At 41.5% G+C, this 18,523-nt stretch overlaps 1 protein-coding gene across 2 annotated transcripts in view; it reads right to left on the bottom strand.

The window, feature by feature from the left end:
* The window catches only part of PLA2G4A (phospholipase A2 group IVA), a 78,373-nt gene that overhangs the window by 50,721 nt on the left and 9,129 nt on the right, over positions 1-18,523 (bottom strand). The gene's annotated exons all lie outside the window — the stretch shown is intronic.

The raw sequence follows: 18,523 nt of genomic DNA, 5'->3' as shown, positions 1-18,523 counted from the left end.
ACATTTCTAGATGAAATATTATTATTTCTTAACCTCACAAGTCAAATCATTGTTGAACCTGACGAGGATCCTATTGGTGTTAAGGCAAGGTAAACAATGGCAGAGAAGAAACAAGCCAGGGCAACCCAAAGCCCATAAGGAAAAATCTTATTAAAATAAGAACATCTAAAGTAAAATAAATCATTGTTGAACCTGACGAGGATCCTATTGGTGTTAAGGCAAGGTAAACAATGGCAGAGAAGAAACAAGCCAGGGCAACCCAAAGCCCATAAGGAAAAATCTTATTAAAATAAGAACATCTAAAGTAAAATAAATCATTGTTGAACCTGACGAGGATCCTATTGGTGTTAAGGCAAGGTAAACAATGGCAGAGAAGAAACAAGCCAGGGCAACTCAAAGCCCATAAGGAAAAATCTTATTAAAATAAGAACATCTAAAGTAAAATAAATCCATAAACCTTGCAACAATTTTTCAAAATGGTTTACCTTATAGACCTGTTGAACTATCATTTAACTATCTCTAGGTAGCATTCCCCTATTTGCAGAAATTGTAGAGAAAGAATTCCAAAGGTTTTGGAGGCATCACGTTGAAGTAGATTGATTTATGAATACTTGCTCTGACATATTTATTTTATTTATTTATTTGCTGAACAAAAACTACAAATTTAAACGAACAAAATGAAAAAAGCAAAACGTGGCAAGAGATGATAGGCACGTTAGTGCACTTACGCCAGAGGTGGTATTCAGCCGGTTTTTACCAGTTTGAGTGAACCAGTAGCGGCGGCTGCTAGAGGCGCCGCCCACCCGCCCCAACATAATGCACGAGCTTCTGTGCATGCGAGCGCACTCACATTTGCAAACTGGTAGCAAAGATAAGTGACTCCCACCAGTGACTTACGCACATCCCCTTAGGAACCTTTTAAACATGGGATGTGGACCACAGAAGTTAAGTTAGAATTAAAACTGTGAAAGAAAAATATCCCTGTAAAGAGGTTTATTTGCAGGCATTATTGAGTTTTGTCTTCTGGGAAGAGATGGGCAAATCACACATTATATTTAAGTTGAAATTTTGGGTTCATGCCCCAATGCCTTGGGTTTTTTTCCGTGGAGAGATACATACAGGGAGAAACACACAGACGCGCACACACACACACACGTTCAACATGCACATAAAAAAAGTTTAAAGTGAAATGTTTTAAACGTATCTCAGCTAATTGAAAAATTTAGGTATTTTGGACAGGAAAAGCTAATTTATTAAGTGGATCTGAGAAAAAGTTTCCGGTGTGAAATTCAGGAGTATTCCCAGCTGAATGCTAGCTTGGCAGACAGGGCAGAATGAACATTGCTGGGTATTTCTGAATCATTTGTTTTGAGATCATTTTAATCCCGAAGACTTTAGAAGCTGGCTCTCTCCAGTTCAGATTTTCCAAATTTTAATTCTAACTATTCCTTTTTATTAAAATAAATTGTATTTCCTGATCCTAAAACTCCTAAAACTAGCAGGATTGTGTGATTAAAAAGCATGTGTACACATCCTGTACCTTACCCTGTTGTGGTCCACTGACGGCCTGTGGAGCTGTCAGCAGAGTCAGACAGTGAGGAGATTAGAGATGAACAGGGGCCAGGCCTGAGGGCTCTGCATTGGAGGCAGAGAGAGAGAGACAGACAGCAGCGAGGCAGAGGAACAGCTGGAGCCTATTCCCAGTGTGCGCATGCACAGAGCTGCCAGAAGACAAGAAGAACTAAGAAAACAGGGTCGACTCAAGAGTAAACCCACACCTTGGAGGTGATTGGCCCCCTCCATAGGAAACAAAAGAGGAACGAATGGGGAGTGGGGTTTTGCAGGAAACAATTTGTTCACCAGTCTGGAAAGTTCTGTTTGTGAGAAACTCTGCCAAGTTTTGTTTTGCTCTGTTTTTTTTTTATATAAAGTTTTTTATTTTTTCATTTTCATAACAAATAACTTACATGTATACTTTTACATAACCAACATCATATTATATTGTTAAATGTTTACATCAATTCGTCTTACTATCAACTCCCCAAAACAATTATTGGTTCTTCTGCTCTCCATATACCATATTTGTATCCTATCCATCACTTTCTTCTCCCCCTCTCCTCCTCCTCCCTACCTCCTTTATCTACCTCTATCATCCTTCTCTTCTCTACTTCTCCTTCCTCTCTTCTTTTCCTCTCTCTCCTTTCCACTCCTTCTTTCTCTCCTCCTCTTCCCCCTTCATCCTCTGTCCTATCCCTCTCTTCTTCCCTTACCTCTTTCCTCTACTTCACACTCTTCCTCTCATTTACTTGGCTTCAGCCTCTGAGCAAGCTCCATTTTATGTTGATGATATTTATAATTCCTTTTCAATATACATATTTAATTTTAACAGATATCTTCCTCCTTCTTTTTTTAAAAGAAAAAAGTATACACATATAATAATTGTATTTTTAACCCCCCCCCTCCCCAGCCTATTTTTGGCCCAGATATAGACCTGGTTATGATTCCCAGCTATTTCATCATTATATTTATATAGTTATGCATCCTTACATGCCCCAAATTTGTAGTTCTGCCTTTATAATCTCAATAATTTCCCATTGTAAGTATATTTCATGTTCCCTCTCCATTTTTCCATATCTTGACTTAGCTCACCCTTAATTGTCTTTAAATAACAATCCTTACTGTTCAATGTTCATTACAATTCCATTAATCTACTATATAGAATAACAAGCGGAACACATCTCACTTTTTTGTTTTTGTAAAATGTTTTTTTTCATTTTCATAACATATAATTTACATGTATACTATTACATAGCCTGCATCATTTTGTATTATTAAATGTTTACATCGATTCATCTTACCACCAACTCTCAAAACAATTATTGGTCATACATCATCATATTATACAACATCATATTATATTGTTAAATGTTTACATCAATTCGTCTTACTATCAACTCCCCAAAACAATTATTGGTTCTTCTGCTCTCCCTACACATTTGTTCTTATCCCTCACTTTCTTCTCCCTCCCTCTCCTCCTCCTCTCTTCTTCCTTTCTTCCCTCTATCATCCTTCCCTACTTTACTTCCCCTTCCTCTCTCCTTCTCCTCTCCCCCCTTTTCACTCCTCATACATATCTCACTTTGTTCATCATCTTAGAAGTTCTATGTGTGTTCATATTTCATATATTTTAACCTATATTGTCCTTCCATTGACATATTCAATCAGTTAGCAACTCAGTTTCATTATCATGTATAAAAATGAATCACATACCTCTATTTTACATTCTCTACATAAGTTTCATATTTGTCCACATTCCATATATTTTAACCTTTAATTATATTTCCATTATCATATTCAATCAGTTAGCAACTCAATTTTATTATCATATATAGGAATAAACCACATATCTCAGCTTTATATTCCCATATAACAATTTCTAATTGTTTGATTTTTTCCTAGTAAGTCTTTTGTCCCACTTCTCTATTCCTGTCTTCTCCCTTTTCTTTGTTTTGACATGTCCACCCTCTTCAATTTTCCCCAAGCCACTGTCAAACCCAGTTAAATCTTTTGCATTTCCCTTTGTGGGGTGTAACCTCCCCCCTCTTCAATTTTCCCTATGCCACTGTCAAACTCAGTCAGATCTTTTGTCTGCTTTTTATTTTCCACCATTTCTACCCTATCATTATCCCCCTCTTCTTCCTTCACTTCCTGCTTCTCCTCAATAGCTATCTTCAAAATTTTATTTAGACTTGATTTTAATGATTTATGCATATTTTTTTATAATTTCACGTAGTTCTTCAAATTCCCACCTTTCCTTAATGTCCAGTTTCAAAATTACAGTTAGTTACACAGTTCTTATTTCAGAGTTCTGGTCCACCTTAAATTTACCTAGTTCAGCTGATGTGGAGTGGAAAAGAGGCGTGGGCTATCTTGATCCTTTGTTCTTCCTTCGGCAAAAAAAAGCAAAAACAAAAGAAAAAAACTTTGTCTTTTCCCAGCTCTTGATTTTACCACCCCCCCTTGTTACCTTAATGTCCAGTTCCAAAATTACAGTCAGTTATACAGTTCTTATTTCAGAATTCTGGTCCACCTTAAATTTAACTAATTCAGCTGATGTGAAGAAGAAGAAGAGAAACGGAAGCCATCTTGATCTTTTGTTCTCCCTTCAACAACAAAAACCCTTCATATTTTCCCAGTTCTTGATTTTATTATTTTTTTTCCCTTGTTACCTTCTGCTTCTTGTTGGTTATAGTTGCTCAAAATATATTAATTGGAATAAAATCAAAATACAGCAAATCTCCAGTATGTTTTTCTTCGCCTCCTGTTTTTCCAAATTCTGATTTATGACAATTGGTTAATTAAAACTTTTCACATTCCATGCACTGCACAGAGAAGATTATCAGTGAGAAAATAGTGTTTTCTTCTTGAGTTTTTTCCTCCCTTTTTACATTCCATTTCTCATTAATTGGAGTTCCTTAAGATATATTAGTTAGAAGAAACTCGAACGAAGCAAATCTCCTCGGTATGTTTTGGTTTCCGTTTCAGCCTCCTAGTCTCTTTTAAAAATTTATAGTTTGTGTTTCAATGGGTCTGTCACTTCTCTGCTTTCTCCTTTTTGTCCAAATTGTTTAAAGCAAATGGCTCGCTTTTGGACTAGTGATTCAACCCTCCATTTTTTCCCTTCTTTCTTTCTTTTTGCCAAAATCCGGATCTGTCCATCAATATTATTTATTAATACTTTCAAGGTTCTTTGCCTTTTCCAAATTCTAATTTATGACTGTGGGTTAATTAGATCTTCTTACCAGGCTTTCATCCTGTCTCCTGCAGACTCCTTTCAGTTGCTTTGGCCTGAAGTCAGCTTCTTGTGCAGCCGTGTTGCCATGCTGCCATCTGACGCTGATTCAGAGAGCAAATCTCCGACCTACAAGGGACCTGTTGCACTCCGTCTGGGTCTGATGAGACGCTGCTCCTCCCCTCCGGGATGTTCTGATCCAAAAGGATCTCGGCATTGGTTTGTCAGACAGAGTTCATATGAGGCTCTTCAGAGCTCACACCCCCATGACTGTCCAGCTGAAGAACTTCTACTGTTTGGACACTAGCTATCTAGCAACACTCCTAATGGGATAAAGTGCATGTAGATAAACATTCCTTTGAAAGACTGTTTGATAAGCCTTGCTGACCCTGAATGAAAGGAATTTTGCTTTTGCTTTCTAAGGAAGCCTGGATCAGAACACACCCCAAAGAGAGCACAGAGTTACATTATACATACACAATCCCAAACAGTCAACTAACTATATTAAAAAAAACATGCTAAGTATGTTATTGTATTTCTTAAACAGGAAAAATAATGTTCAGGCTTCCCTGTTTTCCCCTTTTCTGATAATTTTTTTTCTGTATAACTTAAAAATAAAATCCTAGGAAAGTCTTGGCTGGTGGAGAAAGACCATTGGCTTACCTGAAGGGTCCTTTTCTGTGCACCGCGGGAGAGTCCAAGCAATGGGTTAATTCAGTCTGGTTGCCCTTGGACTGAGAAACTTTTTTTCCTTTGACCACACCTCCTCATGTGGCCACTCCCCAGAATTTCGATAAAGTCAGGAACGTGAGGATGGAGCGAAGCACCCAGGAGGACAATCCTGTTGACATGAAGAACCCGAATCCCGGACGGAACATCCAGGACGGGTTGGACTCTCCCGCGGTACACAGAAAAGGACCCTTCAGGTAAACCAATGGTCTTTTTCCTGTGCACCGCTTGGAGAGTCCAAGCAATGGGACATACCCAAGTTACTGTCCATCTGGGCGGGCAGAAGGTTCCCAGGATTCGGTCGCTGACACAACCGCCTGGAGTACTCTCCTGCCAAAAGATGCCTTAGCCGAGGCAAAAACGTCCAGTTTATAATGTCGTACGAAGGGCGATGGCGAAGACCACGTAGCCGCTCTGCAGATGTTGACTATCGATGCCTGGGTGGCCCAGGCCGCAGAGGTGGCTGCGCGCCGAGTGGAGTGAGCAGTAACGCTGCGAGGCATCGAGCTGGACTGGCTCTCATAGGCCGAAGCGATGCAGGCCCACAGCCACCTGCCAACCATCGGCGACGAGACCTTCTTCCCCAAGGAGCCAGGTTGAAAAGAAACGAAGAGGGCCTCCGACCTCCGGAACTCCGCAGTGCGGACGATGTAAACCTTCAGAGCCCTCCTAACATCCAGCATGTGCCAGGAGCGCTCCTTGAGGTGCGACGGGTGTGGACAAAAATTTGGTAAGACGATGTCCTGCGCCCTGTGGAACTACGAGTTTACCTTTGGGGTGAAGGCCGGGTCCAATCTCAAGACCACCCTATCGGAATGGACCACACACAGGTCCTGTCAGACAGACAGGGCCGCCAGCTCCGAGATATGACGGGCGGATGTTATGGCAATAAGAAAGGCTGTCTTGAGAGTCAGGTGGCGTAGGGACGCCGTGCGCAGGGGCTCAAAGGGTGGAACGTTGAGCGCTTGCAAGACCACAGACAGCTGCCAGGTAGGATAGCGGTGAACGGTGGGAGGCCGAAGATTAGAGGCACCCTTGAGGAAAAGGTGCACCCTGGGGACCTTGCTGAGGGGCAAAGCCAGATCACCAGACCAAACGGTGGAAAGGACCGCCACCTGGCGACGAGTGTGTTAGGAGCCAAGCCCTTGTCGAGACCACCCTGCAGAAAGTCCAAAACCCAGGAAACAGGTGCAGCAGCCGGGTCAATATGCAATTCCTCACATCATTTGGCGAAGGCGGCCCAGGAGGCATCATAGATCCTTGTTGTAGAAGGACGTCTAGCCGCTTGGATGGTGCGCACCAACTCCTCCAACAAACCTTCGCCCCTTAGCAGGTCCCCCTCAAGTGCCAGACGGCCAGTTGAAGCCACTAAGGCTCCGGATGGACAACAGCCCCCTGGCTGAGGGAGACCTGGCTCGGGGGAATCCGCCACGGAGGAGACACCGACAGGTAGACGAGGTCGGCGAACCATGATCTGCGGGGCCAATGGGGGGCCACAAGGATTACTTCTGTGCCTTCCGTGATGATCTTGTTGAGAACCTGCGGGAGGAGGGGCAGAGGGGGAAAGGCGTACAGTAAACCCCGCAGCCAGCTGCAGCAAAGGTTCAGCGGTTCTTCTCCCGCTTCCACACCCCCTCCGCCCCTGGGGTGTGGAAGCGGGAGAAGAACTGCTGAAGTTGCACGTTGTCCTTGGACGCAAAGAGGTCGACTATCGGCGTGCCAAATCTGCGGGACAATTGATGGAACAGAGCAGGATCCAGTCTCCACTCCGCAGGATCTATGGTGGTCCTGCTCAACCAGTCCACCTGGGTGTTGTCCACTCCGGATATGTGCGATCTACCAAGCTCAGCAGAAGTCAACATATATTTAATATAATTCTCATTTTTGTTGTTTGCCCTGAAAATTACCTCCAAAAACAGGCAAGTGAAAGCAAGTTCCATACACCTGAAAGACAACTTGTATACTTGATGCATTGTAATTGTTTGATTAGTAATAAAAATGTCTAGCCTACCTTCAGCTTTGACCAAAAAAGAACAGTTAAAATTACATTCTTCTTTAAGAATGAGAGTTATGCAGTCTAACTGGTCATACAAGACACGGCTGCCAATTTGAACTGATAACCATTTAACAAGGTCAAAAATAATCCAAGGTTTCTCATATCACATTAGATAGGGTGTTACACAATTAAAGTCCTGTGGCAAAAATGCAAATGTACTTCTTTGGAAAATATATGTTGAAACATATGACCTGATTAGGTATTTCAGTAGATACCTCTATTTCTTAAGTTATAGCTTCCTTCCTTTCAGACGTAAGTAATGCAGCAAGTTGAAAACACGCAAGATGCATTTGAAGAACTGAAAGAAGAATATATGGATTTTTATACATTTAGGTACTGAAATTATATACCGTATTTTTCGGAGTATAAGACGCACCTTTTTCCCTCAAAAAAGAGGGTGAAAATCTGGGTGTGTCTTATACACTGAATACAGCATTTTTGACCTACCAAAACCCAGCCCCCTTTGCAAAAATGGATGTGCAGAGGGTTTGGGAGGTTTGCAAAGTGCTCCTGAGAACTGGGGAGGGCAAAAACAAAAGCAAAAAAATGGGCTGCTTTTGTCCCCCCCCCAGCCTCCAGGAGCACTCTACAAGCCTCTGCAAAAAACGAGGCTTGCAGAGGGTTTGGGAGGCCTGCAGAGTGCAAGAAATTTTTAAAAAAATTACCTCTTCAAAATCATGGTGCGTCTTATACTCCAATGCGTCTTATAGTCCGAAAAATACGGTAGGTCTTTTAGGCTAAATGTCACTCTTTTTGTACTGAATGTACAGTGCCTTCATTTGCATTTGATCCCCCAGGTTCCCATCTGGTAATTACAAATCAGGTAGAACACAATATTTTATTTTTATTGATTTCTTAAATTTATATGCCACCTCTCTCATCGATAAAATAACTCGGGATGGTTATAAAATGGTAAAAAGATAAATATAAAAACAGTTAAAATTAAAAGACTTAAAAACTAAAGCCAAGGGGGGCAGATGGCATCGGGGTAAACTTTTTAAACTCATCAACCACTTCCAGTGAATGGCGCCCCCATCAGGGCGCCAAGCTAGCAAAATCAGGTTTTGGAGGCAGATCTCAACTCTGGAAGAAGATTGTTCAACAAAATGTTCAATAAGGCAGGGACCACAGCGGAAAAGGCTCTTCTCCTTGACATTGCCAGCCAAAATTCCTTGACAGCCGAGGTCAAGCAAATTGATCAGATTGGGGAGATACCTTGAATCCATGTCATAATGGGCTTTAAAGCTAATAACCAACACCTGCAATTGGACTTAGAAACAAGCTGGTAACTAAGCTGCTGCATTCTCTACCAGCTGCAGCTTCCAAATACTCTTCAAGGATAGCCACATCCACAGACAGCATAGATGTTAAGCAAAAGGCATTTAGAGGGCATCATTTGAGGAGGACAACAAATACTAATTCAAGTTGACTTTAAGGGTAGTTGGAAAATATTAATTTTCCTATATGAATCAGAGACATTGTAAAAAAAAAAAAAGGACTACTGAACTGGCAAAATTAAAAAAGATGGTACGCTATTTGGTTCCAGATAATCATGCAACAGTTCTTTAAAGCCATTTGACACAGCTGTTTTTGAAACTGAGAGCTTTCAAGGAGTTTAAAACCTGAGACTGGAAATTGCTACTGAAAAATGTCATGCCCTGGAATGCTACTTAACAGCTGATTGGGTCCCACCTTATTCTTCTGGGAAATCAGAATCAAATCTTTTATGAAAACCTCTTCCCAAACTGCAAAACAAGAAAGAAAAGGAAACAGGAGCACTCAATGTGTATATTATTTAGAACGGCTTCAGTCATTAGTCTGTTTGCAAGGAAATACAGCAAAGAAGCTGTATAGCAATTCTAAATTTGGGAAGTGAAGGGTTCCCACCCTTTCCACAGATTGTGGTTTCAACCACAAAGTTTAAACATTCTTACACTTTTTAGGGGGGAAATTGTTTGCATGTAATCTAGCCCTTAAATGATACGCAAAGGTAATCAATCTTGGCTCATCCAACAGATATGAATGCTCCTAGAAATTCTGAATAAGCTAAATAAAGAGAATCACATTGTCACCTTTCATCACTGACTTCAGCACCAAGAATTGAACCAGCACAGACCAAATGTTTGGTCTTTGGTTTGAATTTTAAGCCCAGATTTATTACTACATAATAAACATATTACGTTTTGCAACTAGTTTCGGTAGACGCTATACTGAAAATATCTTTAACATCTACTTGCAACATGTTTAACATGTTATATCATCTTTCAAGAAGTGCACGCATTAAAATATAAACAGCAACACACACTTCCAGCAAATTAGTTATGCAATTGCAATATCACAACAAGCAAACTTGCAACATAAGCTATCTAGTAATTAGCAAGGACATCCTACTCTGCAGAAGAAAGTGATCACTGGAGGTAATAGTTAAGATTAATCAGAATTCATGGGCTCAATTTCCCTACTAGCATACTGACAGGAACGGTAGACAGAACAATCTCTTGATTTCCATGAGGACAATTAATTCCTAACACATAGTTATCCAACTTGAGGCAGGTTGAAGTTTGTAGTAACTGTGCAAAAAGGACCCAAACTTTTATGAATAAATATAAAAAGAGCTGTATTGCTCATGCCTATGCAAAAGAATCTAGTCAACTAATGGTAAACACTAAATTGGTTCTAGATAAAAGACAACAGAATTGGGGGAGGGGGAGATTTGTGGACATGTAACAATTCCAGGCTGAGTCCTCTCTTCACTCAGCCCCCAGCCTCTTCTCCTACAGATTGGGAAATTAGCAGAACTATGCAGGATCACTTTCCTCCACTGATCATTTCAAGGACTTAATCCTTCTTGTCCCTGAAAATCTCACTCAAGCCAACAACTCATTCTTCTTTACTGCATTAAATCACTAAAGTTGTAGGACACTGCACACACTTTTGGAACAGTCTTTAAGCAAGAGATATTAGTGCAACACCCATTGAGATCCTTTATGGAACCTTGATAAATAAATACATATTTTATAAAGTGATCAAAATAGCATGACCAATGGAATTTGATCGTTTTACATTTTAATTAAATTTTAACTTTTTTTTTTTTTTTTGAGATCATGAGTTGTATCTGGCATTTGAAACAATTGCCAATCCCTACATTAAGCCATTTTACGGGTGATATGGTGGCTATTCATTCCTGCTGAACACAAGCTTGACTGAGCATGCCCAGTTTAACAAAGAGGACTAGAGGTAACATGAGAGCAGTCTTCCAATATTTGAGGGACTGACACAGAGAATAGGGGTCAACCTATTCTCCAAAGAACATGATAGTTAATACAATACAATACAATAGTAGAGTTGGAAGGGACCTTGGAGGCCTTCTAGTCCAACCCCCTGCCTAGGCAGGAAACCCTATACCGTTTCAGGCAAATGGCTATCCAACATCTTCTTAAAGACTTCCAGTGTTGGGGCATTCACAACTTCTGGAGGCAAGCTGTTCCACTGATTAATTGTTCTAACTGTCAGGAAATTTCTCCTCAGTTCTAAGTTGCTTCTTTCCTTGATTAGTTTCCACCCATTGCTTCTTGTTCTACCCTCAGGTGCCTTGGAAAATAGTTTGACTCCCTCTTCTTTGTGGCAACCCCTGAGATATTGGGACACTGCTATCATGTCTCCCCTAGTCCTTCTTTCTATTAAACTAGACATACCCAGTTCCTGCAACCGTTCCTCATATGTTTTAGTCTCCAGTCCCCTAATCTTCTTTGTTGCTCTTTTCTGCACTCTTTCTAGAGTCTCCACATCTTTTTTACATCGTGGCGAGCAGAACTGAATGCAGTATTCCAAGTGTGGCCTTACCAAGGCATTATTAAGTGGTATTAACACTTCACGTGATCTTGATTCTATCCCTCTGTTGATGCAGCCTAGAACTGTGTTGGCTTTTTTGGCAGCTGCTGCACACTGCTGGCTCATATTTAAATGGTTGTCCACTAGGACTCCAAGATCCCTTTCACAGTTACTACTACTGAGCAAGGTACCACCTATACTGTACCTGTGCATTCCATTTTTGTTGCCTAAATGTAGAACCTTACTCTTTTCACCATTGAATTTTATTTTATTAGATAGTGCCCAATGTTCAAGTTTGTCAAGATCCTTCTGTATCTTAAGCCTATCTTCTGGAGTGTTGGCTATTCCTGCCAGCTTGGTGTCATCTGCAAATTTGATGAGTTCCCCATTTATTCCCTCATCCAAATCATTGATGAAGATGTTGAAGAGTACTGGGCCTAAAACAGAGCCACTGCATACTTCCCTCCATGTAGATGCAGTTCCATTGAGGACTACCCGTTGAGTGCGGTTGGTCAGCCAGTTACGAATCCATCTGGTGGTGATGCTGTCCAACCCACTTTTTTCTACTTTATCTAGTAGTAGGTTATGGTCTACCTTATCAAAAGCCTTACTGAAGTCCAAGTAAACTATATCAACGGCATTCCTCTGGTCCACTAATTTTGTCACATTATCAAAGAATGCAATAAGATTAGTCTGGCATGATCTGTTTTTAACCAATCCATGTTGGCTTTTGGATATTAAATTGTTTGCTTCTAGGTGATCGCAAATTCGTTGCTTGATTATTTTTTCCAGAATCTTTCCTGGTATTGAGGTCAGGCTGATAGGTCTGTAGTTTCCTGGAAATAATTTTTTCCCTTTTTTAAAGATGGGAACCACATCAGCTCTTTTCCAGTCCTCTGGTAGTTCCCCGGTGTTCCAGGATCTCTGAAAGATATAATTCAGTGGTTCTGAGATCTCGTCTGCTAGTTCCTTCAGAACCCTGGGATGTAATCCATCCGGTCCTGGTTGGACAAGAAGTAACAGATGGAAGCTTATCAAAGAGAGAAGCATTCTAGAACTAAGCAGAAAATTCCTAATAGTTAGAACAATTAATGGCTTGTTTCCAAAAGTTGTAATTGTCCCATCACTGGAAGTTTTTAAGAAGAGGTTGAGCAGTCATTTGTCGAGAATGATATAGCGTCTCCTGCTTGAACAGGGGATTGGACTAGAAGACCTTCAAGATCCCCTACAACTCTGTTATTCTGTAATTCTGTAACAAGCATTTCCCCCTCTTTTCCCTTAAATGTGCTGACTACATAAAGCTTAGCCAAGCTGTTTGGATAACACAAATTTTTAACCAGGTAAATAGGTCCCATTATCTTTTTAAAATCAATATGAGTTAAAATTGAGACTCTAATTCTTGCATCTTAAACAGCCTGAATGATGAAAAGTTAGCACTGAAAAATAATAACTTGTGAGAAAACGGATTGTGCCAATCAGGACTGTACTGCCATGTTCGTTCTTGGGTGAGTTTGTTAGTGTAATATTAAACCTTGAAAAATGAAACAGCAAATGTACTAAACCAGGAATAAATTATTTATAAGATTATCTAGCTTGCCATTAGAAATAGCAATAATTACTTGAAGCAGCTATTTGGTTTGAAACTGGAGGTAATGCAACAGAAGGATGTAACAACAACCATTTATACAATAATTTCTTTCAATAATTTCTTTCAATGGACACGATGGTGATGAAGGTGATTTCCAGCTCTTATAGTTTATGATTCTAGGAAATGAGTAATTTAAGGTTTGTGCTGCTCGTAACAACAACCATTTATAAGAATCCTCACAAACTATTAAAACCATGTGTGCTCATTGGTCATAAATGTTCCCTGTGTGACAGTTACGGTAATTCCAAACTGTCAGAGGAAAACAGTAAAATATCAAAGTTATCCTTTACCAAACCAAGAAACATGAAGTATCCTGCTCCTCCCAACAGAGGAGCAGGACACTATAAATATGTTTTGCTTTTGATACAACAGCCGTTATTGCAATCCCTTCATAAGAGCTTTTCCACAATTAAACTACTTAGCAATGTTTCCTGGGTATTCATAGGTCTGCTTAACTAGTTCCAAGCTTGACTGTTAATTACAATGAATCATTACTCTTGCTAAAATGCAATACTTAATTTCAAGTTTATAAAGTTTATGGTTGCTCTAAACAAATGTCTTGTCAAGGCGTTGACCAATAAACGATACCAGCTTCTTCTACTGCAGAGGTCCCCAACTCCCGGCCTCTGGGCTGCGGCATGCCAGCAACCAGTCCATGCAAACAAGCAAAGACCCATCTGCGGGATGCAGGCAGCACACGAAACCACGTCCCTTCCAGTCCATGGAAAAATGTCTCTCCATAGAACCGGTCCCTGGTGCCCAAAAGGTTGAGGGCCGCTGTTCTACTCTAAGGAGCAAATAGTGCAGGATCAGAGCCAACTCTACCAGATCTAGAATGGAGGCTGGTTCCCTGGCTAGACAGCAGGATGGAATTCCAAAAAGACTTCTATCCCTCAATACAAGTTTTGCATCTCCTTGAAATGGGCAGAATTTTTCATAGAACATTCCAAGATAGGATTCACATTGGGACTTTTGACCAGGGAAACTGCCAGATGGGCAATTTCCACTTCTGGAACATTACCTTATTCTAACAATTATGCTATTGTTATGGCAAGACTCCAACAAAAACAATTATTATTCTGCCTAAGAAAAGCAGGAATATATTTGTAGCCAAGTTTGGGTAGTGTTTTGTTTTTTTGCATATAATGTAAATATTTATGTCTGGAGAACAAAAGCCTTATCAAATCCATAGAATTCAAAGGATGCTTATATCAATAACAGTGCTCACATGTCATACGTGAACATAATAACTGATAGCACTTACCCAGTCTTTTATTAACATTGATTTCTCCCCCACTCTACCAGCTGCTATTTATATATTAATGCATTATTTAGAGTGTAGCAAAGAATTTAAACCTAACATAAAAAGAATTTCGGGACACTACTACAACTAACTACCATTTTTGTCTAACTTGTATAGTTAAGTTTGATATATCAACACTCACCCTATAGTCTATTTGCAGACACTTCAGTTCCCATTTTGTGTATGTGCCCTTGACAAGAAAAGTATTTGTCAAACTTTCTGAACACATGGACCATTAACTAAACTTTGGGGAAATTTGGGAGGTCTCCAAGTTAATAAATGTCATTTCCCTATGTTTTCTTCTTCAAGAGCATGATAATGATTATAGTTTATTAAATTTATATGCCACCTGGCTCCCAGTTATTCTGGGGACCACATTTTTCAGTAAATATGATAGTAGTTGTAGTCTCCCACTTTCTCAATATGAAAGTCTTTTTAATATGTATCCTGTAGTAACAAAATTAAATCAAAAATTAAAGAAGCCTATTTCACCTGGAATACTATATAGGTAGTGTCCTTGACATATGATCTCAGTTTGGACCAGAATGCTGTTATTAAGCAAGAACTTCTGCTGCTTATAAGATAGTTCTTAAGTGAGTCATGCCCAAGTTCACATCCTTTTTTGCCACTGTTAAGTGAGTCGCTGCGGTTGTTAAGCGAACCAGGCAATCATTCTCCCATTGACTTTGCTTGGAGCATTGCAAATGGTGATCACATAACTCCGGCATGCCGCCGCCATTATAAATGTGCACTAGTTGCAAAGCGCCTGAATTTTCATCGCGTGGGGAAGTTGCAATAGTTTTAAGTGTGAGGACCAGTCTAAGCCACTTTTTTCAGTGTCATTGTAATTTAGAACAGTTGAGGATTACCTTTATGTAGCTCAACAGCTTCACCTATATTTATATATCCTCATTAGATGCACTGCATTCAAAGTGCATTAGATGGATGATATCTATCTATCATCTATCTATCTATCTATCTATCTATCATCTATCTATCTATCTATCTATCTATCTATCTATCTATCTATCATCTATCTATCTATCTATCTATCTATCATCTATCTATCTATCTATCTATCTAGACAGACAGACAGACAGACAGACAGACAGACAATGCTACACCAGTGATGGCTAACCTTTTTGTTGTCGTATGCCGAAAGCATGCACGCATGCCTGCACCCATAATGCAATGTGTGCGCTGTCCCCCTGCCCCCCACCCCCGCATATGGGCACATGCTTCCCTCGTGCTAACCCCACCTCTCCGTACGTGTGACCCCTCCACACCCTGTTTAGTAGGCCTCCCTGCAGCCTCCTCGGAGCAAAAACGGGACCCAAAAATCAGCTGGCCGATGGGAGGGAGGCACGCATGCATGGTAGAGTTGAGCTGGGGCAATGGCTCACATGCCAGCAGAGAGGGCTCTGCGTGCCACCTGTAGCATGCGTGCCATAGGTTCACCATCACGGTGCTAGACAGACAGACATAGATATATCATATACATAAATATATATCATATTGTTCAAATAATAAAGTCTAACACTTTCAATGCAGAACATCTAATGACGAAATATATTTTAATAATAATAATAATAATAATAAATATTTATTTCTTAGCCGCACCCTCTCCCGAAGGACTCGGGGCGGCGTACAACAAAACATAGGAAATAAATATATCGACATACATATAACAAAACATATACCAAGACATATACACGACATATACAAGGAGGAGGTGAAGTGATAGATAAAAACAAGTAAAAACACAATGTTTAAAAACCCCTAAATAAATTGAATGCAATTAAAATACCCCAAATAAAAAAACCCGTCAGGAGCGATATAGTTGGATCAAAGTTGAGCCAGGCCAGCAACTTGAAAAAGGTGGGTCTTGAGCTTTACACGAAAGGAGCGGAGGTCAGAGGTATTCCTAATATCCGGAGGGAGGTCATTCCACAGGGCTGGGCCCGCCACAGAGAAGGCTCTACTCCTAGGCGCCGCCCCTCGACGCTGTCTGGTGGACGGCACCTGGAGGAGGCCCTCTCTGTGCGAGCGGATTGGTCGCAGGGATGTATGGGGTAGAATACGATCCTGCAAGTAACAAGGTCCTGAGCCATGGAGCGCTTTAAAGATTGTTATCAAAACCTTGAAACGCACCCGATAGACCACAGGAAGCCAGTGCAGCTCGCGCAGGAACGGTGTCACATGGGAGTACCTAGTACTCCCCATAATTACCCGCGCGGCTGCGTTCTGGACCAACTGTAGCCTCCGGGTGCATTTCAAGGGAAGCCCCATGTAGGGAGAGTTACAGTAGTCCAAGCGAGACGTCACCAGTGCATGAGTGACTGTGCGTAAGGCGTCCCGGTCCAGTAGGGGGCGCAATTGGCGCACCAGGCGAACCTGGTGGAACGCCCCCCTTGCCACGGCTGTCACATGGTCATCCATGGACAGCCGGGCATCCAGGAGGACGCCCAAATTGCGTGCCCGCTCCACGGGGGCAAGTTGAATGCCCCCGATGGCCAATGATGGAATTAATTGGCTGAACCGGGGAGCTGGTACCCACAGCCACTCCGTCTTGGAGGGGTTGAGTTTGAGTCGGTTGTCATCCATCCAGATCCGTACGGCTTCCACACACCGGGACATCACTTCGATGGCCTCGTTGGGGTGGTTCGGGGTGGAAAAGTACAGCTGAGTATCATCAGCTTACAGATGGTATCCCACCCCGAAACCACGGATGATCTCACCCAGCGGCTTCATATATGTGTTGAACAGGAGTGGCGAGAGGACCGACCCCTGTGGCACCCCACAAGTAAGGGGGCGTAGGGTCGACCTCTCCTCCCCTGCCAACACACGCTGCGTCCGGCCAGAAAGGTAGGAGCCGAACCACCGCAAAACGGTGCCCCGGACCCCCAACCCCTCCAGCCGGCGCAGCAGGATACCATGGTCGATGGTATCAAAAGCCACCGAGAGGTCTAATAGGACCAGGATAGAGGACCAACCTCTATCTCTGGCCCTCCAGAGATCATCCACCAATGCGACCAAGGCCGTCTCTGTGCTGTGACCGGGGCGGAAGCCGGACTGGCGCGGGTCTAGATAATAATTTTCCTCCAGATGCCGTGGAAACTGGTAGGCCACCACACTCTCTACAACCTTCGCCAAAAAGGGAAGGTTGGAGACAGGACGATAATTGGCCAGCTCCAAAGGATCCAGGGAAGGCTTCTTGAGTAAGGGTCTCACCACCGCCTCTTTCAAGGCGGCCGGGAGAGACCCCTCGCTCAGCGAAGCGTTCACTAGGTCCAGGAGCCAGTCTCGTGTAACCTCCCAGGATGCCAGTACAAGCCAGGAGGGGCACGGGTCCAATAAACATGTGGTGGGTCGCAGTCGTCCACGCATTCTGTCCAAATCCTCGATGGCAACCAAGTCAAACTCCTCCCAGGTCGATTTTAAATATTGGAGTGAGCTGCCTACACCATCCTATGGTTGAAATTACACCACAGCAACTTCAATGGGACTTTCTCCAAGTTAATAGCTTTATTACAAGAACCAAATTGCTTGTCATGATGAGCTTGCCCTATGGCACAATAACTCATTCATTACAACAACATCTGTTATTCAGCTATAGTAAATTACCATTGGGGTTTACAAAAAGTAAGGCTTTTAATATAGATCTAAATGTTATGTTGTATGTGCATTATTGTATTGTACACTTTCAGATTAGGCTTTTTAATATCTATATATAATTTGAAATACAAATTTAATTTGTTTGCACCTCTATGTTATTATAATTATACTTGTTTATTAAATCAAAGATGAACAAGACATTTAACAATGATATTTATCTGTTTATTAGAGAATATTTGTAGGAGATGACCAGGCTGAGCCTGAGGGAGGGATCAAACATGTCATATGTAATGAAACACTGTGGACTGCAAGAGGTAAGTCCAGCCCACCTTGAATGCCTCTCTTATCTCACACTCATTTTCCTTGACCGTTAGATAGTCCAATTCTTGTAGAGATCTTAAGCTTGCAATAAATCTTTACACTCATTTGAAATGCTTTAATCTCCTGATTTCCCCTGCATTTACCATTGTTCAGATTTACGGCGAAAGTCCTAGAATAGATCTCTAATTACTGGGTGGTACCTCCTAGGGAATTTATAAATGGGGTGAA

Source organism: Natrix helvetica (assembly GCF_964273705.1).
Source record: "Natrix helvetica genome assembly, chromosome: 3".
NCBI classification, from domain to species: Eukaryota; Metazoa; Chordata; class Lepidosauria; order Squamata; family Natricidae; genus Natrix; species Natrix helvetica.
This window is presented reverse-complemented; position numbering and strand designations above follow the sequence as displayed.